The sequence below is a fragment of the Pongo pygmaeus genome, chromosome 2 (genome assembly GCF_028885625.2).
Source record: "Pongo pygmaeus isolate AG05252 chromosome 2, NHGRI_mPonPyg2-v2.0_pri, whole genome shotgun sequence".
NCBI lineage: Eukaryota > Metazoa > Chordata > Mammalia > Primates > Hominidae > Pongo > Pongo pygmaeus.
In genome coordinates, this window is record NC_085930.1 from 83,863,772 (window position 1) to 83,887,402 (window position 23,631).

The window sequence follows — 23,631 nt, forward strand, 5'->3', positions numbered from 1 at the left end:
ACCAGACCTACATTTATAGATAGGCACTGCCACTTTCTAGTTTCATACTATTGGGCAGGTCAACTAACCTCTCAGAGCCTCAGGTTCCTCCTCAGTAAAACAGGGCTCCCTTAACTCAACTGACACTGAATAGCCATTGCTATGTGCCTGATGCTGAACAAGGCAAACTTAGACCCTGGCCCCAGGGGGCTTTCAGTCCACTCCCATTCTCCCAGGAGAACGCAATACGATGATGCCAAGAGAAGTGCTTATTTAGCTCAAGTCTTGGGGGCAGGGTGGGGAGGCAGGGCATGTAATTACCACTCAATAAATGTTAGCTATTCATTCAATATATTCTATTTAATTAAAAGCAAACATCCATTCAACATCGGAAGCAAATGTAATTAAACCTCATTCTGCACACGTACAATATTCCACATCATGCCATCTTGAGCCTTTACTACTTCAGATCTTGCTTGCTACTTGCTCCCTCATGTCAGTAGCAGCTACACCAGGGCCTGTGAAATCAAGATGCCCCGTGCCCCCATTCTTTTTCTAGGCTGGTGACCTGTCAAAAAAGAAGGGAGGAAGGGGGAGAAAGACAGGTAGGGGAAGAAGGAGGAGGAAGAGGGGAAGACGGAGGAGAAGGAGGAAGAAAGGCCAAAACCAGGGTCACAGAAACTGTGGAGTCTTTAAAATATTGATATTGGATAAATCAGTATAATTTTCAACAAAAATCCAAAGCTATGTGATTGTGTAGTTGTGAGACAAGTATTTTTAAAAATGGATATGCTTTTTAAAATAAATCAATTCATAGTGTGTAGAGAAAAATTAATTCATGGTGTGTGGAGAAGTGAAGTCTGGTGACGGGACATACATTTAAGGCTGTTTGGGAAATATTTTCTCCCAGCCCTCTCAGAGCACCTTTGGTGCTCTCCTTGTCAACTCATTTGAAGAGAATATAAAAACTCTCAATAGGAAGTCGTTCATGAAGAATCCTCCCTTCCTCTCCTTCCTCTCCCATTTGCTGTGTTACACTCAGCACCAGATCAAGTTGGAATCTCTGCCCTGTCACTCATCAGCTATTTTGAGCTAACCTCTCTGAGACTCCCGAGTTTCATGTAAAGAACGCATAATAAAACAAAAATTGTTCTTAGGGATAAATGCCTGATATGGGATAGGCTTGCCTTTTTTTTTTTTTTCTTTCTGTCTTTCAAGTGCTATGGTTTCAGATCTGCGGGGATCTCAGAAGTCATTTCGCCAGCCCCTCTTGGGTGGCTGGGTGTATTCTGCGCCTCCCTCTGCCACCGGTGCCTCATATCCTTTATTCTAACAGCACTCAGGTCCTGGGATGCCTGAAGCCGGGGAGGCAGAATCAAGTCCCGCCCAGAGCTTGGAGGAGTCGGAGGGAGCGATGGAGAGGCGCGGGCTGGTGACCCCCTCTTTTCCCTCCTCCTGGCAGGCGCCGCTCCGCGCCTCCTGGCACCGGCGCCCTTTCTCTGTCGGGGAAGGCTAGCCCAGCCCGCAGCCGCGTGCGGCGGGGGCCGAGGGCGCCCCCTCCCTTCCTCCCTCTCCCCCTCCCCTTCCTTCCCTCCCGATACAATGACTGGGCCGGAACAGCGCATCAGCCGAGCCTCATTGGCAGCGGCCGCCCCAGCCCCCGGAGAGGCGGCGGGCGGGGGCAGCTGGGGAGAGAGGGAGCCGAAAGCCCCGGCTGACAGCGAGAGGAGGCAGGCAGGACGCAAGGACACGAGAAAGGCGTCCCCGGGTACAGCTGTAAGTGTGGATCAAAGCGAGGACGCACGGCGAGCGGCGGTGGCGGGGGCGACCTGCAGACCCGGGCCGGGGGATGCGGCAGGCGCTGGCTGCCCAGAGATCCCGGGAGTCGGGCTGCGTGGCTCACGTGCTGAGCTGGAGCTTGGACAGAGAGGAAGAGGAAGAAGAGGAAGGCAGCCGCCGCCGGGGAAGGCACAGCGCAGAGCGGACTTGCAGGACTGGCGCAGAGCCGGGTCCCCAGGTCCCGCGCGGTGCGCAGCCGAGACAATAAAGTAGCCGTCTACAGCCCCGGAGCGCCGCAGGGAGGAGGCGGCGGAGCAGGTAGGTGGGCGACCGCCCCAGGCTCCCCAAGCCTGCTGCCAGGGCGCGGCCGCCAGACGCGGCCACAGGCGCGCCCGGTGCGCCCCGGGCGCAGCGCGCACGTTTGGAGACCCCCAGTGGAGGTGCGGGTCCCAGGAGTTTGGGAGAGCAGAAAACCCCGCCCTGGGGCTCGGGATCTAGTGCAGCCTCCGCTGGAGTCCCTGGGGCACTTGGCACGGCGCTTTGGTCGCTTTGGTGGTATGGAGACAGGAAGTTTGGCGGTTTCGAGGCTTTGGCGTTGGTGGGGTTTGCAAACGCGCCGCCGGGGACCGCGTGCTTTGGTTGCCGCGCGTTCGTGGGAGGTCGAGAGAAGAGCTGATGAAGCCCAGATCTGGCCCCCAGAGATACTTCTAAAAGGCAGCGAAAAGAGTGGGGGGAAATCCCTGGAGTTAGCAGACGACACTAAGGGTTTGGTTTGGCTGCTCTTTTCAAATAGGTGTTTCAGATCCTAGCAGCTCTTGTGTTGGAGAGGTAGTGTGCATGTGAATCGCTTCTTATTTTGTGGAGTACTTCACTTTTCATTTTCATCTGGGGAGGAAAAAATAAATATAATTTTTAGCTCCTACTTTGAGAAGTGCCATTTCGTTTGGAATAGAGGACAAACTCTTCCCTTGCACTGGATGTCCTGTGCTTTGAAAGATACTGAACAGTGCCTGCTCTTGTTCACAAAAGGGGTGAGACGTGTATTAAATCTTCTCCAGCCTGAGAAAGCAGCCGCAGGAGGAGGTCTCTCTCTCTCGCTCTCCTTTGTGTGGCCGCTTCCTTCCAGATGTGAGAGGGTTGGGCTGGGCGCTCCTGGGTGGGGTAATAATTATCCTGAACATTCCTGCGATCTGTTAGGACTTGTAAACATACCAGAGCCAAGTCCTCTGAACTTCGCGAACTGATTTGGTGTGTTTGCTGGTACCCAGACGGCTGCGACTAGAGGCTGGGCCTTTCGGGAAGAAAGACCTTAGGGTGCTGATGGCAGCAGTCTTTCCGGGAAGCTGGTTGATGCTTGAAGATTAGGTAGTGTCGCCCCCAGAAATTTACTAGCCAACTCGGAAGATGTGTACGAGATTATAGCGCGATCCCCGACGTGCTGTTTCCCATCCTAAAGGGAATGGATCTGTGGGGTTTCCAAATCAAATGTCTGGAGGGGAAGAAAAGCAGCTTCGCCTTACTTAACCTCATCAAGACGCACTTTCATCTGTCATACACATGCTGTGAAGAATGGTGGTTTAGAGAGCTTACTGTGTGCCAGGCATCCTGGTAGGCACTTTTGGGGCATCATCCATAATCCATGAAGTGGTAACCTAGCCCTTGAGAGAGGTTAAGTAACTTACCGGAAGTCCCATCAGTAATCTGTGGTTTATATAAGATCTAATTTCAGATGCCAGGCTCTTAACAAGACAGTGTCTCTGAAAGGGATGTGCTGCAGTGGTGGTGTTAATGAGGATGAAGAAAATAATAACAATAACAATAACTACCATATACGTGTGTGTGTACATATATATTTTATATATATATATATTTTTTTTTTTTTTTTTTTTTTTTGAGACAGAGCCTCACTCTGTCGCCCAGGCTAGAGTGCAGTGGCCGATCTCGGCTCACTGCAACCTCTGCCTCCCGGGTTCAAGCGAGTCTCCTGCCTCAGCCTCCCGAGTAGCTGGGATTACAGGCGCACGCCACCACGCCTGGCTAATTTTTTGTATTTTTAATAGAGACGGGGTTTCATCGCGTTAGCCAGGCTGGTCGCCATCTCCTGACCTTGAGATCCTCCCGCCTCGGCCTCCCAAAGTGCTGGGATTACAGGCGTGAGCCACGGCACCCAGCCCATATGTTTTTAATAAATTAAAAAGGTGATGTTTAAGAGAGACTGACACTCAGTAAGCACTGTGTATATATTTTTGTCTCTAAATTAAGTGTCACAAGACAGGCGATGGATGTATTGGTGTTTCTACAATTCTTCCTTTTTTTTTTTTTTCTTCGAACTCTGTCACCCAGACTAGAGTGCGGTGGCGCGATCGCGGCTCACCGCAACCTCTGCCTCCCAGGCTCATGCGATTCTCTTCCCTCATCCTCCCTTGTAGCTGGGATTACAGGCATGTGCCACCACGCCCGGCTAATTTTTGTATTTTTAGTAGAGACGGGTTTCACCATGTTGGTCGGGCTGGTCTTGAATTCCTGACTTCAAACGATCCACCACTCGCCTCGGTCTCCCAAAGTGCTGGGATTACAGGCGTAAGCCACCGGGCCCGGCCAATTCTTCCTTTTTGTAATCTGAAAATATTGTAATAAAAAGTAACACACACACACACCCCTTTTGAACAGTGCTTACATTTCCTAAAAAGGGTGAGAAAAATTTAGACAACTCCAAGGACTTATTGAATGGTAGAAGTTTAATCACTTCTTTGTGACATCTGCAAGTAATATTAATCAAACTTTTTATTTGCTTAAATTCAGAAATGCAGGTGGAATGCATTTAAACAATATGGTGCTGGAACATGAAAAAAATTACCTAAATACCGTATTTTGAGGTTTAGTTTTCATTATCCATGGGGAAGTTCTCAGAAGATCTTTCCCCTGCAAGTGATCATGGTGATCACGATCCTGTTTTCCTGTATTAAACTTCACTTTGTTTTGAAATTAATAAATTTCTATCTTAGTGGCAGAAAAGTGAATGGGCTTTTTCAAACAGGCAGATGGTTGCATTTGAGCCTAATCTAGAAAAGTGTGGGAGGAGTTAACTTCACAGCCACTCCCAAGTGTCAAATCAGCTGAAGTTTTCTCAGTAATGTTTATTGTCGCTGGCCTCTAGTTTCAGCAAGCCTGAGAATCCTACTTCTCCGTTTGATTCCACAGATTTAATCAAGACTCTGCATGCTTTGAGCAAACAAAAAGAAAGTTTTGGCTAGCTTACAATACAAATAGGGTACATGGAAAACAGTTAAAAATACCCTGCCTTATCCAGCCTGCAGTAATTTTCTAGCAGGAAATCTTCATAGTTATCTTACACACATAAGTGAAGGTTTGAGGCTTATACTGCAAGTGATCTCTCACTCTATCTCTCCCTTTAAATCTGCCCCAGAGATCTGATCTTATCATGAATGCACTATTTTTATATGTTCGGGAGGGCTGAGGCTCACTGAAATGACTATCACCAGCCTATAGATAAATAATGTACTCAACTCATCAGTAGGTCTTACATGTATCTTCCTTTACTTACGTGTCTCTCCCTTTTTCAATGTGGTTGTTGTTTTGTTTTAGATGGAAGATTTTTGGAGGATAATTCATTTATTTCTAAGTCAGTAAGATTTTTTTTCTCCTCTTCTGCCAAATATGTGCCATGGGCAGTCAGACAGAAGTGGTAAGATAACAATTTTCTGTTGCTAGATGCTTGATAAACCCTCTAGGTAATTTAGAAGCCAAATCTCTTATTCTCCCCAATGACTGGATTTACTGAAATTATCATGTCATTTCTTATCTCATTCTTCCTGGTGAAATCAATTTTTAACCTAATCTCATAAGACAGTGTTTTTTCAATATGAAGGTCATAAAATCCATTTAGTGGGTTACTACCAGTAATTTTTTTTAGGTATAACAAGACAGCAAGTGTCAGCATCATCATATGTTATAAGAGTTCTGTAATTTCATGAAACTTTGAGTCACTCCTATGTGCATTGTGGGTTGCAGTATAAAATGTGATTCTTAGCCATCAAAAAGTTTGAAAAGCACTGCCACAGGATGCATGTGTCTGTTAGTGCTATTTTGATAATAAGTTACAAACCCAATTTTAAGTGGTATTAGGGTATTATGTATATGCATATATACAATATATTTTTTTTCTTACATATGGATTCAGGTTACTAAAAGTTACATGGGTAGGACTGACTTCAAGAGCATCTTGCTTAGGGCTAAACAGTGACTTCAGGATCTGATTTCTTTTCATTCCTCAGGTCTGCCTTTTTCTTCTTTCCTCTGTGTATTGGGGTCCTTCTTGGGTGACAAGATGACCATATAACACTTGCTCATTTACACAGTTTCAAGTTCAAGTCCAGCAACCAAAAAACTCCCCTTCCCCAGTTATTGAACAGAAAGTTTCAAAATCAGCTCTGAGTCGCCCAGTTGGCACGGCTGGAGGAAATCTGTGCTAAGTGGCTTCTGCAGAGGTTGAGGGCTTTGCCCCAGCAGTGGAGTCCTACCCAGACCATGTAGACAGAGGACATCAGAGGCCTGGACTGCCACATGAATACAGTTGTGGGAAAGGGGGGAAATTAAGGCTAAGAAAGTCTGGAATAAATGTTCACCACAGGGTACAAGTGCCTAATGCACATAGGCTGATTCCTCTTCTTTTTGATGCCCCAAATAATGGAAAATGAGCTGAATTGTATTCAGGCAAATAGATTATCAATATGATTTTTCATGTGTGTAAGGAAAACCTTAGCTGTCACTTTTAATGTGGTCAATATCAGGACTTATGAGATCAAGATGCAGAACAAGTCAAATTGATAGTAGTTACTTTATTTTCCAATGACACTGAGAAGAAAAAGGCAGATATATTGATTAAAAACCCACAGCAGTCCCAAAACCTCTTACAAGGGGGTGATCGTGATCCTGTTTTCATTTATGTGCAAATCTTGGAAGACATTTATTTGAATCAGTTTGCCATGCTAATCTAATGAAAGCAGTTATTTAAGTAGTGTCTTAGAGCAAAGTATTTGAAGAATACACCTCCTTAAAGCCCAGGGCAAATGAGTGCTCTATTCTGTAGCTCTTCAGCCTTGAGGTCTTTATTTGGGTCTGTGTTACTTTGTCCTTAGAGATGTGCTGCTTTTAATTGTCCTCTGTCACTTCATGTACAGTTTTCCAGTGGGAAAGGGGGCCCTAGTGTGTACAGTTGCGAGGACAATGTTCACTCACAGCACAGGGGCCCTAGAAGCAGGGTGATCGTGCTGGCTTACCTGGGTCAATCCTGGTTAATGTCTGTGCCTCCAGTTTGGACAATAAATTATGTGGCCACCCCATGTATAAAGGCTACTATTTTAGGGTGCCATGACTAGGCATCATTTAATAGATTAAATTATCTGATAAAGAATTCCTGGTGGGGTGCAGTGGCTCATGCCTGTAATCCCAACACTTCGGGAGGCCGGGGCAGGAGGATTCCTTGAGCCCAAGAGTTCAAGACCAGACTAGGCAACCTAGGAAGACCTCATCCCTACTTAAAATTTTTAAAATTACCTGGGTGTGGTGGCACATTCCTGTAATCCCAGGTACTCAGAAGGCTGAGGTGGAAGGATCACTTGAGCCCAGGAGGTTGAGGCTGCAGTGAGCCATGATAGTGCCGCTGCACTCCAGCCTGAGCGACAGAGCAAGACTCTGTCTCAAAAAATAAAAAATTAAAAAAATTAAACTGAGGAAGTGCTTACCATAACTGAAGGATAAAACTACTGATACCTCCCCTCCTGGGAGCGTCACCAGTGACATCTCACTCTCCTCGACTTCCACAGCAGGATCATCCAGGTCTCCTGAATCTGAAAAGCCAGGCCTGAGCTGCAGCAGCTTCCCGGTGGCATGCTGCCTCCTGCCCTCTCACCCTCCCCACTATCCCCCCACTCCCCGCACGGTGGTAGAGGCGCTGCAGGCGGGGGAGTAGCGCTGGGGCACGTTGGCAATGGCCATCAAGCTCTATATCCTGCACAAGTACCCAACGGTGGATGTCCTCTACTTCAAGTACCTGCTGAAGCAGGCGCTGGCCACTGGCATGTGCCACAGCCTCCTCGCCAGGCCCCTCAACTCCAAAGCCAGGGGGGCCACTGACAGCTTCAAATTAGATCCCAAGCACAAGAGGAAAATCCAGCCCAGGGAGATGGCCCCCTGATTGTCCCCAGGAGAGCAGGAGAGGCCAAGGGGAAGGACCCCAAGAAAACAAGTGAGGCCAAGGAGGATCCTCCCAACGCGGGCAAGGTGAAGAAGGCAGCCAAGAGGCCAGCAGAGGTGCAGAAGGCTCCTTCCAAGCCAGGTGCAGCCACAGAGAAGGTCGGCAAGCAAGGCAGTGCGGCCAAGGACACCAGGCCACAGCCGGGTGAGGCTAGGAAGGCACCCCTAAGCCAGACAAGGCCACGCAGGCCTCTTCCAGTGCCAGCGGGCTCAGTAGGAAGGCAAAGGCCAGGGGCAGCAGGAGCAGCCGAGATGTGAGGACCACAGGAAAATGAAAGCTGGGAGTAAGAGTTCAAAACCCACTGTCAGCAAGGTCAAGAATGGTGTTGCTTCCTCGACCAGAAGGTGGTAGCCAAGGCCAAGGCTCCTAAAGGGGCAGCTGCCCAGGGGGCTGGGCAGGGGCCAAACGCCAAGGCTGCTTCTCCTGCTAAGGGCATTGGGTCCAAGGTGGTGCCTGCACACCTGTCTAGGAAAACAGAGACCCCCAAGGGCCCGGGAAAGGCTGGACTGCCCATTACGGTCTCCTCTTCTGAAGTATCTAGCCAGGGGGCTGTATCCTAGGGCTGGAGGCAGGGGCAGAGAGACCGAGTCACTGCCCTAGTTTTTATTCTTCAACAAACCACTGCTCTATTTATTTCATCGTAAGCTATTTATCAATAAAGACTTTTGTTTCTTCTGCCACGCCCCGCCACCCCCGCCACACACACAAAATCTTGTGCAGATGTAAAGGCTCAACAAATAATAGTAGAACTAATGGTAATGATAGCAGCACATGGTTACCAATTCATCTGTGCTGGGAATTGCTCTGTGATGTCCATGAGGGTGCCCTCATTCAATGCTCACCACACCCTATTAGGTGGGGACTCCTAACGCCCCTCACTATACAGCCAAGGAAACTGGTTGTGAGGTTGCCACTTGGCCAAAATCACATAATATTTGTTGAGCTGGCAAAGTCTGCATGTTGACCAGTGTTTTATAAGAAGGCAGGACAGGTCATTGTTGTGAATACTGGTTGTAGCTTCAGAGGATCTACACTCAGATCTATCTTTGCTGCTTACTAAACGTGTGCTTTGACCAAGTGACTTAACCTTTTTTTGTGCCTCAGTTTCTTCATCTATAAAATGGGGATTATAGGAATTCCTACCTCATCAGGTTATTTTGAGGATTAAATGACAAAATATAAAGAAGTGTTTCATGTAGTGACTGCTGTGGAGTAAATACTAAAAAATATTCTAGCTGTTATTATTTGTGCTTTGTAGAGGCTAGGAAAAAATAATAATTCATATTATTTGTTGAACACCAACTATGTGCCACATTTTAAGCTAGGCATTTTTCAGTTGTTTTCTTTCTTCTTACAAATCCTTTGAGATGGGTGTTATGTCCACTTATTGCCCATTTTACAGATGAGGAAAACTGAGATTCAATGAAATTAACAAGTAACAGAGCTTTAATTTCAACTTCAGGTCATTCTGACTCCAAAGCCTTTGATCTCATAATTATAATGTCATATTTTTTTACTTGGAAGGGAGCCTTGAGATGACCTAACCCATAAAAATGAGCCCCAAAGAGAGGCTGTGACATGACAAGTCATTAAGGGATGATGCAGGTCTAGAACCTAGGTTTTCAGCCTCCCACAACCATCTCTGTCTTGAAGACAAATGCATTCACCCCATAGGGTAACCATGCTGAGTAGGCACAGATACAGTTCAGGAGCACTGGACTTAGATGTCTTCTAATCCAGCTACAAAAAGTCTAGAGCTGTGTTTACTAAAGCGGGTAGGTATATGCCTGGTGGTACATGAGTTAATTTTAGATGATAGATAGAGAAACATTTTACCTTATTAGCTACTTATTTTAATGTGTACCAGAAAAAAAATTCACCTAGACCTTCATGTCTTGTAAAAGATTATATTCCTTTCTGCCTTGCTGAACAAACTATTAACAGATTGAATAGCATTGCTTAGGACGAGGCTGAGAAAGAAATAGTGTCAGGGTAAAAATATGTATTAGGTAAAACATAGTGTAGATTGTACTGGAAAATGGCAAAACCTATGAAGGGAAGATGTGAATGACTGAAGTCTGGGAAATACTGGACTAGAGGGATATTTCCTGAACTTGGTGCACACAAACCACTTGGGGATGAGATTCTGATTCAGCAGATCTGGGACGGGGCCTGAGACTGCATGTCTAACAAGCTCCAGGTGGTGCCAACGGTGCTGGTCTGTGGGCCACACTTTGCGTAGCAAGGGATCAGGGAACCTGGAAGATTCTTGGGCATGTATTGAGTGCTGTAGAGGATATGTAAGGCAAATCCCTGTCTCCCAGAAGCGTAATCATGTTAGGAAGAGGAGATGTGAATGAACATGGAAGGTGAACTCCCCTATCCAGACACCAAATAAGAGGTATGGTGATCTGTCTGGAGTTGCTGCAGTGGCATGGTAGCATGGGGTGCATGGGATGGGACTGCGCTTGGGCCTGAAAGATTCGCAGCAGCAAGTGGAGAGTTCCAGAGCATTTGATAAGTAGGAGGAAGGACGGAAGTAGCAGGGAAGACTCAAAAAAGACCACAGTGGATATTTCAGCAACAATCTGATTAACACAGAGAATCAGCATGGAATGTTGGATCAGAATAAGTCCCCTTTTCAAAGCACAAGCCCCATTAACTGGTGTCTGATGATAATGGCTACCTTTTATTGAGCCCCTATAAGTGCCAGGGGCCAGGCATTTGCCAAGTACTTTCCAAGCAGCATGTCATTCCATCACTACAATGACCCACAATAACCCACATTCTGCAGAGGTGGAAACTTGAGGCTTGGAGTGGGCGAGTGACTTGTCCAAAATCACACAGCTAGTAAGTGACACACCTGGAATTCAAACTCAGAATGGAGTTTGTGCTCTTTGCCACCATGTTGCAAGAGTCTCTGTTTTTGTTGTCCTTGACAGTCACAGCATAAGAGCTTGCCTTTCTCTCCCAAGAGCCTGCCTCACAGAAGATTCTAATGGTTCATTTTGTTCCAAATGAGACTATTGCCCCCTACAACAGATCCTGAACAAGCATCCAAAGTTATCAAATAGGTTGTCCTTAATCATTATTTATAAAAGATGTCATTCCTTTCTGCCTTGCTGACTAAACTATTACCACAATGGAATTTTCGGCATTGTAAAACTGCCCCCCAAATAAACACTGAATGTGTTGTCACAGTGAGGAAGAGCTTGACTTTGGAAATCACTAAGTAGCCTAGACAGACAGTTATTGGAAATGCTCTTGCCACAGCATGGGGCCCGTCACAGCCCCTCCTGATTCAAAAGGTCTTTCTGGAAATACCAGCATCCATCTTCTAGCTGGTGCTTATAACAGCCGACAGCGTCGGTGGGGGACCCAACAATGGATGTGGCTAAGGATTGTTGTCGGGCTTCCCTTGTTGCACCTGACTGAGCCCATCCCATCAATTCAGTCTTTGCAAAAGAGCAGAAGGCTCATATGTGACCAGAATGCGGGACAGGCACAAAGCTTGCATGGCCAGCTTTGGCCCTGCTTCATCCAAGTTTAATACTCAACCTGAGTTCTGCCAGATAAAGGAGGGGCTGGGGAGAGAGGGGAGCTGGAATTGGCACTGGATCAACAACCAGGAAGGCCAAGTTCTGATCCCACCTTGGCAGCAGACTGACCAGAAACCTGCTCATTAGCTCTCTGGATTTGTCAAATGGGTATTGACACTTGAGATCCTTCCACCTTTAAACATTTATGCTATGAACAACCAGAAGTGTGCACCCTGCACTTTATCTGTGTCGGCTGCACTAGTCTTACTTTAATTTTTTTTAAATGTCAGATAGATGCACTTAAAAGGCTTCCTAAGCAGTGTATCAGTGGAAGTGTTATCAGTGGAAAGTTTCAGTATAATTATTTGTCATGCAGTAAAAGTGGTATTTGGTGTAACTTGTCATATCAAATAACCTTTTAGTATTTAGACAAATCTCAAAACATTAAGAGAGTGTGGCTTATTCAATAAATCAGAAAAGATAAGGGTATGTGGGGCCATCACGAATGAACTAATTGCATTTATTTAAATGTGCAAATTGAAATGCAGAATCCTGACAAACTAATGAAAACCATGTGCCCCTAGACTGGGAACACAGAACGCCATCCCAGTTGGGCTGTAAGACTTAAATTGAGGACATATCATGGTCATTTGCTCCAACTGTGTTAAAGTAATTCAATTTGTATATTTAAGAGAAAAAAAAGTAGTGTAGTGTTTTATATACCTCCAGGTTCCCAGTCTAGCTGCTCTTTTACTGCCTGAAAGAATGGGGCATCCAGTTTACTAGAGGTCAAAAGTTTGATTCAAACACATTAAGAGGAAGAAATTGTTTTTGCAATGATTCAGCTGCTTTAAACAGTTCAGATCATGAGTGGTTCTCATTGTACTTTCTAGCACTGAGCTTGATTACACTTGGAAAAGCATACTGGAAACTGATCTTTGATCTTTTCTGGATCTCAGAGAAAAGCTATGAAAATGATGCTGATAAAGGGTATTTAAAAATTGGCAGTTTGTCAGCAAAGGTTCATGCTATTCAATAGATGCTTTCACTAAATGATGAGTGGGAAATGTAACTTTGTCATCTTGCAGAGCCTACAATGCAAACATTTTTTCCGCCCCATGTACAGTTTCATTTATATAGTGTTGTCAAGGAATAAGTAATTTGTTTCACTTGGGTGATTTTTCCAGGTGATTGAAGCTTACCTCTTTGTACACACATTATTCTTTGCTTAAACTTTCTTTGATGAAAACATGGCATATGGTTCTTTCCTTTTTTTTGCTTGGTACATATAAATGTGGCTACATCTTTTCTTGACCTGGGGTTATCATGATAAAGATTGCTTTTTGTTCTGTACCATAATCCTGTTATTGACAGCTGAATTGTGTGGGATTGAGAGCCTCTATGTAAATAGTCACAGATCCATATTCTTTTAGAGTTACCATTATTACTAATAATATAGCTCCTCTGAGTCATTAGCAAATCCCAGGCAGGATGCTAAGAATTCATATACATTATAATCTTGGCTAAACCGTCCACCCCACTCCAAGAAATGATCATTATTATTCCTCCTACTTTACAGGTAAAAATTGAAGTTTAAGAGATAAGTAGTAAGTGGTAGAGTTGAGATTTGAACCCATGTCTCTCTAACTGCAAGATACCTATTGCCAGTTATTTTAAAAGCTACTTCTTCTGTTTCTCCTCTCTGCCCCTCTTTGGGTATTTCTGTCTGTCCTGTTGCTTTAAAAGCCTTTGCCCAGGTAAGGGCCCAAGATTAGGTCTGTGCCTATTTTGTGGAACTTATTGGTATGTTTTTCGTTAAGTGGAGTTCTAAAGGCATTTTTGCTGATTTCTGGGTTCCCAGACATCTACACGGTTGCAGTTTCTAGAAGTCTAACCTGTGAATTCATCACTGTGTATGCTAAGGCTTTGGGAGGGATTATAGGATTTTCTGCATTATGATTAAGCAGCATAATCAAGAAACTTGCAGTCAGAGGAAAGCTTGGCAATTCTTTAATGAAGAAGTTGGCAGACCTTTTCTGTGGAGGGCCAGATACTAAACGTCTTAGTTCATTTTGTGTTGCTATAAAGGTATACCTGAGGCTGGGTAATTTATTAAAAAAAAAAAAAAAAAAAAAAAGAGGTTTTATTTGACTCATGATTCTGATGGCTGGAAAGTCCAAGATTGGGCTGCATCTGGTCAGGGCCACAGGCTGCTTCCACTCATGGTAGAAGGGAACGGGAGCTGGTGTGTGCAGAGATTACATGATGAGAGAGGAGGGAAGAGGTGAGGGTTGAGGCATGCCAGACTCTTTTTAACAACTAGCTCTTGTGAAAACTAATAGAGTGAGAACTCACTTGCCTTTGAGTGAAGGCATTAATCTATTCATGAGGGATCCATCCCCATGACACAAACACTACCCATTAGGACCCACCTCCAACATCGGGCATTAAATTTCAACATAAGATTTGGTGGGGACAAACAACCCTTATCCAAGCTACAGCACTAAATAAAATAGGCTTTGTGGGTCCTATGGCCTGTATTGCAACTCCTCAATTCTGCCTTTGTAGGGCAAGAATGGCTGCAGACAATACATAAATTAATGGGTGTGGCTGTATTCTGGTATACTTTTCATTACAAAAGCAAGCAGGGGGTAGATGTTGGCCCATGAGCCTGTGCTTTGTCAATTCCTGTTATCATGGGAAAAAGGACCAATCAGGGTATTCTAAAAGTCTAAATAGGTAGGTGATTGAGTGTCAGGGTTGAGTAGTGGTTGTCAATCGGTGGCCCTGGAGACAGCTGCCAAAATTTGTCTCCTAATTCCACTACTACTTCAACTCAGGCAAGTATCTTAACCTCTCTGCATTTTAGTTGTCCATCTTTAAGACTGGGAAAATAATAGTCCTTACTTCATGGGGTTGCTTTGAGAATGAAAGTAATTATTTGTAAAGTACTTAGAAGGGTGCCCCGGACAAAATAAGCACTATCTAACTTCTGTGAAATCAAGAATAGTAAGGAATCCATTTCTAGTGAGACAAAATATTTAGTGCTTTGATGGAAGGAAGGGAAACTTCCTTTGCTCTGAGTGCAGTGGAGGGCAGGAATAAGGCTCCTGCCCTTTGAGGATGGGTGTGGAGAGGAGAGAGTGGGCAGTGTGGGCAGCACAGTGGGTTAGGAAGAGCTCTGGCCTGGGAGTTAAGGGAACTGGTTGCAGATCCCAGACAAGTGGTAATTTGCAGCATCCCCTGAGTCAAGTCACTGTCCTCTAGGGCCGTGGTCTCCTTGTCTATGAAATAAGGAGGTTAAACTAGAGTAATGGATGCAAGCTAATGGCCCATAGGCTACATTCTGCCTATAGACATGCTTGGTTATTTCCTAGACTGTTTTTAAAATATTTGAATAAATCAACAGCAATTATGAATCAGGAAATTCCACAAAACAATCTGGATCCCTGGTTTCTTTTAAAAATTCAGAAGCTCTAGCAACACTGGCTGCATTCCCACATGGCAGCAACTGACTAGCACAGAGCTATGGTGGCTCATGGGTTCTGTGTTGATTGCTATAGCAGACGCTGCTGGTGTTGCTGGTGGCCAACCTACATCTTTGCCCTGGCCATGGTCATGCATGCCAGCTTCACTTCCTGCTGCCAGCACCTGCATTGGTTTGTCTGAGGACTTTCTCTGACTGTGGAAGTGGTGGGCTGGAAATGCAGGGGAATTAGCATCCACTCCCTCCAATGATGAAGAGGGTTTGGCCTGTGGATACTCCAGCTCCCTTGCCCATCCAGTGAAACTAAGGGGTGTATATTGTACACCTTTTCCCAGAGTTTCCACCATGGTGAGTATCACCATGGTGATAGGTGACTTAATAGGATAGTCCCTTTTTTTTTGTTTTTTTTTTTTTTTTTTTTTTTTTGGTGGCCTTATCTTTCTTGTCTCATTTACACACTGTCCTACTATTGTTTCCTGGGATGACCTCTCAGATAAATACCTTATACTTGAATCCTTGTTTGGGGTTGGCTTCTGGAGGAATCCAGACTAAGAAAACCATAGGCTGGGTGCGGGGGCTCATGCCTGCAATCCCAGCACTTTGGGAAGCCAAGACAGGTGGATCTCTTGAACCCAAGAATTTGAGAGCAGCCTGGGCAACATGACAAAACCCCATCTCTGCTAAAAATATAAAAAATTAATCAAGCAGGGTGGCATGGGCCTGTAGTTGCAGCTACTCAGGAGGCTGAGGTGGGAGGATCACCAGAGCCCACAAAGTCAAGGCTGCAGTAAGCCAGGATTGCACCACTGCACTCCAGCCTGGGTAACAGAGTGAGACTGTGTCTCAAAAAAAGAAAAAAAAAGAGAGAGAGAAAGCAAAAGGAAAGAGAAAGAGAGAGAGAGCGAGAAAGAAAGAGAGAGGAAAGAAGGAAGGAAGGAAGGGAGAGAGGAAGGGAGGGAGGAAAGGAAACCCATAGTCCTCATAGTCCTTGCCATTGAGTCCCAGTGAGAATTGCCCTTTTTTAAAAATCATACTTGAGCAGTTTTTCTTGGGCAGAGAGATATTTGTCCATCCCATGTCTATCAAAGGAGGGAAGGTAAAGGACTAAATGGGCTGTGGGTTTCTGGAAGAATGAGATTCTATCTCCTTGTATAAGTAAAGAGTAGACTGGAAGATTTTATGCAAATTGCTTTCTCCACTTATTGAAATCTTGCCTCTATCCGTGTCTGCATTTGTGATTCCTTTAATAGGAGATCCTCATGGATTCTTAAAGTGGGGACCATTTTTGTGGGGTATTTTGTGAGAAGCTATCAGAACCCTAAATTACCACTGGTGAATTGTTTTGACTTGCCTAAGGAGATTTATATTTTAAAAGAGCAGACTTGAGAATCAAATTTGTATTCTAATTGGGTGACCAACCATCTCTGTTTACCCAACACTAAGAAATTTTCTGGGACAAGGGACTTTTAGCACTAAAACCAGGACAGGTTGGTCACTGTACTATAGGTGAGGTCACACATAGGACCTTTCAAAGTTCAACCTCTGAAAGATTATGCTCCTGTAATATAAACATATTTCAAAATAGCATTGTATTTTAAAAATATCCCAAATGTAAAGGTGGAAATAAAAATATCTTCTTTCTAGATTTCTAATTGCAAAAATCTGAATGAGTTGAACAGAATGACTTTGGTTTTCCTTTTTGTCTTTGCCTCTGCTTTGCTTTTGGCCGGACTGTTGGGTAACAGCACTATTTGTTGAGGGAGTTAATTTGGAAACACTGGGTATTTCCTCCTTTTCGGGACCTCCACTCACTCACCAAGAAGCAGCAGGTGCTTGGCAGGTTTGTGCTTCACCGCGGAAGGGCTCTGGGTGTTCTCTTCAAAGGGGAACCAGGAAAGGACTCCTCACCTTTGTCTAAGAGTAAAACATTCACATTTACATTTATTTGTCCCTGAGTTACCTGTAATCCTTTTTTTCCTGCATTTTCATCTATTTTTAGTGATGTTGTATTTTACCCAGAGATGAACTTGTGAAAATCTTTACCCCCAAATTAAAAGTGTGTGTCACAGCTGAGTGGGGGAGAGAGAGACCCATGCCCCAGGATGGAGAACACTAATAGCAAAGGGTGTGAATGGCACCAGAATGTGGGAATCTCTGAGGATCAGAAGCCAGATGTGGTATCTGCAGAGCACAATAGGAAAGAAAGACCTGGGAATTTGAAGTTTAAAATGGTTTCATGTATCAAGTCAGGAAATTTAGGCCCTGAAGTGGATATGGAAGGTGCAGTGGAAAAGTTTTAAGTAGATTTGGAACCAGGAAGATATTTGTGTTTGAATCCAAGATCTGTCACTTAACCACCTTTTTAACCTTCTGTGAGTCAGGAAACCTTCCTGAGTTTCGGTTTCCTTATTTGTAAAATGGAGACAGGAGGGAAGAAAGCTAACTCTTGTTGAGTGCCTGTTATGTTCTGGGGACAGTGTTAGGGAAATCAGAGGAATTGTTTTATTTAAAGCTGTCCAGTCCTGCAAGGTAGGTATAATTGGCCTCATTTAACAGACCAGAAAATGGAGGCACCAGAGCCTAACAATTTTCTCAGCCCCACACAGCTGGTAAGTGATGAAGACGGAATTCAAATCTGGGTCATTCTGACTGCAAAGCCAGTGCACTTTTTATGGTGCCAGCCTGTTACTCCCGTGTGGGGATCATAACTTACTCCACAGTGGTGTCTTATTTAAGTTCGTCCAGAAGCAGATCCTGAGATAGACTACAAGTAGTTTATTTAGGAAGCCTGGGAAACATCAGTCGGGCAGTCAGGAAATGAGACAGGGAATGGAAGGTGGCCCCTGAAAAAGTGTGTTATCAATTCAACTACCACCATAGGCTACTAGAGCTTGTTCCCACTGGGGAGGCTCTGGGAACCAGTGGAGTGCATGTACCTCCGAATTTTCCCATCTGAGGGAGCCAAGGTATTTATACACCAATTCCTGAGAGTAGTTAACTGAGGGCTACTTCTGGGAGGTGGAGTGTTATAATAATTTGTAGGTGCATATGTTGTATCCCTTGCTTGGCAAAGTGGACTCTAAAGCACAAGAAAGTTCTCAGCAGAGAAATTCAGGTGCTGGCAGTTGGAAGCAAGCCACTGTGCTCTGAAATGGTAAGGACAAAGGAGTGGGAGGGATGCCAAAAGCACCTGCTATGGTGGTTTTAAGAATTAGAGACAGGCCAGGCATGGTGGCTCACACCTGCAATCCTAGCACTTTGAGAGGCCAAGACAGGCAGATTGATTGAGCCCAGAAGTTTGACACTAGCCTGGGCAACATGGCAAAACCCCATCTCTACAAAAAAAATACAAAACTTAGCCAGGCATGGTGGCACACATCTGTAGTCCCAGCTACTCAGGAGGCTGACGTGGGAGGATCACCAGAGCCCAGGGAGGTTGAGGCTGCGTGAGCTGTGATTGTGCCACTGCACTCCAGACCGGGTGAAAGAATGAGGCTCGGTCTCAAAAGGAAAAGAAAAAAAAAGATTAGAGACAATATGTACAGTGGCAGGTTTCAGGCTACCATTTATAAAGAATCTACTATGAGTGTGCAAATAACAGCAAGAAGACTTTTGAGGGCTTAGCCTGGGCCTTTGTGAATCCTCAAAGCCTACATAAAGTGGATCTGCATGTGTTGATTATGAACTTCTGATAATGCCAGGCCTGCCCAGCCCACCACTTTGCCCTGTTTCCTGCAGTGCTTTTCAACAGTGACTCCATCCCTCTGAGGTACCATCAAAACATCTACCACCTTGGGATCTGGGTCCAGAGGGAGGAGCCAGAGTGGGTATTTTCAGCACAAAGACCCAGCCACCTCCTCCTGCTGTCCAAAAACCCAACATCCACCCATCCTGTGTGCTCTGAGAAAGAGGAGTCTGAAAAAAGACTGCGAGCTCCATCATGGCCAAGAGACAGGAGGATAAATGTATAACTTGGGTGGCATGATTAGCAAGAACTTTTGTTTTATTTTTCTTATGACAATAACAGCTTGTTTTCCTTTCAGCTCTCATGGTCACTTTTTCTTCTGATATATAATTACCAAGCACTGCCCCAGTTGCAGTTTTGGGCTGTCCCACTTCCATTCTGCCCGCTCTCCATTAGCAGAGTTCCCCATTTGGTGTGGTCTTGGTTGGGCAGTGCCCAGCTCTTCCTCTGAACCGAAGAGTCCAGTCTCTCTTCCTGTGATGCAGTCTGCAAGTGTGGCAGAGACTGCTTTTTGTCCCCCAAATCCATTTCCTCCCCCACTTTTAGGAATAATCCCCACCTTTTAGTTTTGTCTGGGCATGTGGCTGTCAAGGTAGGGGCTACATTTCCCAGCCTTCTTTGTCACTGGTGTGGCCATGTGACCAAGCTCTGCCTGAAGGACTGTGAGAGGAAGTGTGTGCCACTTTTGAGTTATTCCCATTTAAAGGAAACACCTTCTACTTGTTCTTCCTTCCTTCCCTTGAGCTAGAATAAGGAGGTGTGGAGAGCCATCTTTAACCATAGGATGGCAGAGCATCAATATGGAAGGGATATGAGTTCCCCTACCTTTGTGTGGAGCAGAGCTGTACTACTCAGCTACCAGACTGGTTTCTATTTGGACTTGGACTTGAATCAGGACTAATCTAAACCACTCTCCCTTGGTCTTTATTAAAACCAAGCACCTACATTCTAACTGATATAAAGGCTCAACACATGACAGCTCCAGTTAATTTGGAGTTAACTGAAAGATCACTGGAAGTTGGAGTCAGGAAGATTTGGATAAAATCCTGACTCTGTGACTTAACAACTGGGTGACATAAAATAAGAAACAAATCTAAACCTCTTCTGAGACTGATACATTTCCACATTTAATACTCCCAAGTGGGCCTCTAGGATAAGATGCTCAGCACAGTGATTGGAACATGGTCAACAATCAGTGAAAGATGGCTGTTACTGTTATTTTTATCATTATTCATTATTCATAATACTGAGCTGTTGCTGACCAAGTCAGGCAGGATTAGAAACTTTATGTTTGTTATCTCTGAGGCCTAGAATTGGTTTTGCTATATTCTGGAAGGGTGGGGGTCATCTATGGTAAATGAGCATATGTTCCTTCTTATACATACCCACGATGGTGGTGAGGATTTGCTTATTTTAGGTAAAGGATGCAATCCAGTTAGTTGGGGCAAAGGATATGTCTGATGATCAAGTGGACAGTCTCTGCTGGGTGGTGCCTTCTGATCCCTCACAGAGGGACTCCCTGGGTTGGGTGCTAAAGGTGGCAAGTGAAGGTAAGGGAACCAACTGTTCAGGGAAGAACTGAAGGTCTTCATTGTCAGCACTTTTCCCTGGCTCACCTGGGAAGCCACATCCTTAGTGTGTGTGGCCAACTGCTAGTTGCCTGCCTGACATCCATTTCTCCCATTCTTGGCAACAGAACCCCAATCTTAGTTAGGGTGGTAGTGTGCTCTGCTTAAAACCACATTTCCCATCCTCTCACACTACTAAATATGGCTCTGTGGCACTTCCAGGAATGGCTGTTGTTGGGAGCTGACTCAGGTGGAAGGCATAGTCTTTTGCCGTTCCATTTCCTCTTTCTGCTGTCTAGAACACAGATACCATGACTGGAGCTTCAGCAACCAATTTGCTACTTTGAAACCATACGGCATGGGATCATGATGTCAGAATAGAAGAGGGAGGGTCTTGCTTCCACTGGAAATGGTACCCCACACCAATACCTGAGTGCTGCCCTAAGCTCCTCCCCTACCACCAGCCTTCCCCACCATTTCAGCTTTATGCGTGTGAGTGGGCCTTAACCTTATTTTACATTGAGCTTTCCAATAGCTTTCAAGGCTTAAAGCCCTGTGCTAAAGGACTACTTAGCCACTTCTGTCATCCTCTTATGAGGCTGGATTAATTTCTTCATCCTTTTTCAAATGCCTAGAGTCCAGCATCCCAGCAGAATAATCATACGATATGATCATTCTATCCATTGCACATAGGACTGAATGTTTTGGTGCTTAATTTTTCTCTAATTGTTTTTTTTTTTTTTACTTGTTATTATATGGCCTCTCCAGGTGGTCAGAAAATTTTCTTTTAAAGGCACTAACACTTCTTGTATTTTGCTTTTCTGAGTATGTGAATGGATTCCTGAAAATTTTTCCCTCAGAGGACAAATCTTTAGAAAAGGCCTTAGAAAAATAACCTATGGAGTAACCTAGGGTTTGCAACCTCTTGATTATCTCTGTTGAATTAATAAGCTCGACACTCTGCTGGTTATTTAGCTATTGGTTCTCATCTCCAGGTCCATCTTGCTATGTGCTGGACTGTGATCCAGGGTCAAAGTCTGCAAGCTACATTTGCCAGGCTCCCTTCTTAGCTGGCTTTTGATTAGGTTCTGTCATGGGAGGTGTTGGCTGGAGATGGGGATGCAGAAGGTTGGGAGAAGGGATTATTTTTGCATCCATTGCATGATTACATCCTTCCAACAGCAGCAGCCTCCAGGGGTGCTTTAGCTTGGAAATGCATACTTGACTGGCAAGATGGACCCCAGTTTCAGATGACAAATAATGTCATCTGAAGCCTGATGGAAGAGGCTATCACATGGCCCAATACTCACCAAACTCCACTTCTTTGCTTCCTGGGTGGCACACAGATTACATTGCTCAGCCTCTCTTCCTGGAGTATGGGGGAGGAGGAGGCTGTGTTCTGACCAATAGAATGTGGATAGAAGTGTTGAGTGTTTTGTCTATGCCTTGCCCATAATAACTGCTTGCCCATAATAACTCACTACTTTCCTGACTTTTTTTGCCCTTATCTGCCTTCTGGATAGAGAAGATCTAGGGCCTGATTCTAAGACCCCCAGGCTTGGCTGACTCACTAGAAAAAAACTTTATGAATCAGAATTCCTCTCCTCCCTCAAGCTGACCTGCATCAGATCTGGAAACAATGAGAAAGCAACCTTTGATGTGCTAGCCCACTGAGATATGGGAGGTGGTTTTGTGGACATTAGCATGACTTACTAAGTAGTATATGGATAGATGTCTAAAATGGCAGTCTTTGACCCTAAGGCCTTACTGTATCCAAAGAATATGAGTCAGAACACGTCTTAGAATAAAAAGCAAAGTAGTTAAAGCACCTATAAACGTGTGTGGCCTTCACAACTTGCTAGAGGGTTCATTCATTGATTTATTCATTCAGGAAACATCGAGTGTCTACTATGTAACATGAATTGTGTGTGACCATGAGGACCATAAAAAACAGCTGATTGAGCAAGAGGGTGCAACTTGGGGAGGTAGTGTTACTTTGGATTAGCTACTGTGGAAAGTTTGTCTTTGGAGCAACATTTCAGCTGAGACAGAAAGCTGAGAAGGACCCCGCCATGGGAATGTCTGGGGGGTGGGTATTCCTAGGAAGAGGGTATGGTGAGTGCAGAGGCCCAGAGGTAGGAACATGCTTGGTAGATTTTATGAATAGAGAATAGGCCTGTGTGGCTGGAACATAGTAAGTAGGGGAGGGAGTAGTGAGGCAAGATTAAATCAAAGATGGCCTTGTAGGCCATGGTTGAGCATTTGTATTTTATTCTAAGTACAATGGGAAGTTAATGGAGTTTCTTAAGCAGAGAGGGGACATGATCTGACTCACACTTTAAAATAAAAGTCACGTGGGATATTTACTAGGTTAGGAAATGATGAATGCAATCAGTAAGTTAGCTAGAAAGCTGCAACCATGCCTCAGTCAAGTGATGATGGTGGCTTGATCTACAAAAAACATGCTTGGGGAGAAATCAATTAAGAACGAGAGATACAGACTGAGGAGAGAGGCCAGGACTTCTGAGGACCAGAGAAACTAACACAAAGACCAATAGAAGAGACTGCCAAAAAGTTAATTTTCTTGTGAGACTCACTGAAGATTTCTTCAGAGGCAGAAGTCAAAGTACCTTCCTCAGTCATAGGGCCTGGCCAGATCCCCATAGTGGGTGCACATCTGCTGTGTGGGAGGGACAGCAGCCCTGATGCAGGGTGGGGGACCACCTGGGGTCCCCCCTCACTGTCCCTGAGAGGATTAGGTAAGAGGCACAGAAAGCCAGTAGTGACTCCATCAAACTACATGCAGAGAAACTCCCCATAAGATCCAGATAGGATTGGAAGTGCTAATTCCCAGAATAAAATCCAAACTCACTCCAGACAGAACTAAGGTTATTCTCATGGGAATATCTAGAGCAAAGTGAAAAATTTAGAGTACTAGAGACCTGAACAAGCCCATATTCATTTTCAAGTAGACCAGGGTAGATAAATAAGCCTTTCTAATATTCTGATGACCTTAATCCTTCCCTTTGGTCATTATTGATGTCAGCTTGGGTGCCTGTGGTTTATTCTGGGAAGAGATCTCAAGGAGCAGGAGCAAGGATTGGGAAGTGGCCACTAGACCTCAGTCCCACTGAGGATGCTTTGAGATGCTATGTAAAATGCACCTTAGAATTTTCTACCCACCAGGAAGAAAAAAAGAATATTTTTCCATGGGCTCTTGTCCCCTTTTGAGCAAGGGTTTCTTCTTGGGTGTTAGC

General features: G+C 44.8%; 1 protein-coding gene and 1 pseudogene across 1 annotated transcript in view; both read left to right on the forward strand.

Annotated features, from left to right (window-relative positions):
• Positions 1-1,645: 1,645 nt before the first annotated feature.
• FRMD4B (FERM domain containing 4B) overlaps positions 1,646-23,631 on the forward strand; it is a 372,375-nt gene continuing 350,389 nt past the window's right edge. The window contains exon 1 of the mRNA XM_054481543.2: positions 1,646-2,076. The gene's annotated coding sequence lies outside the window, so the exon portion shown is untranslated. The remainder of the gene's footprint in view (positions 2,077-23,631) is intronic.
• On the forward strand, positions 5,444-8,595 carry LOC129032878 (histone H1.8-like; annotated as a pseudogene).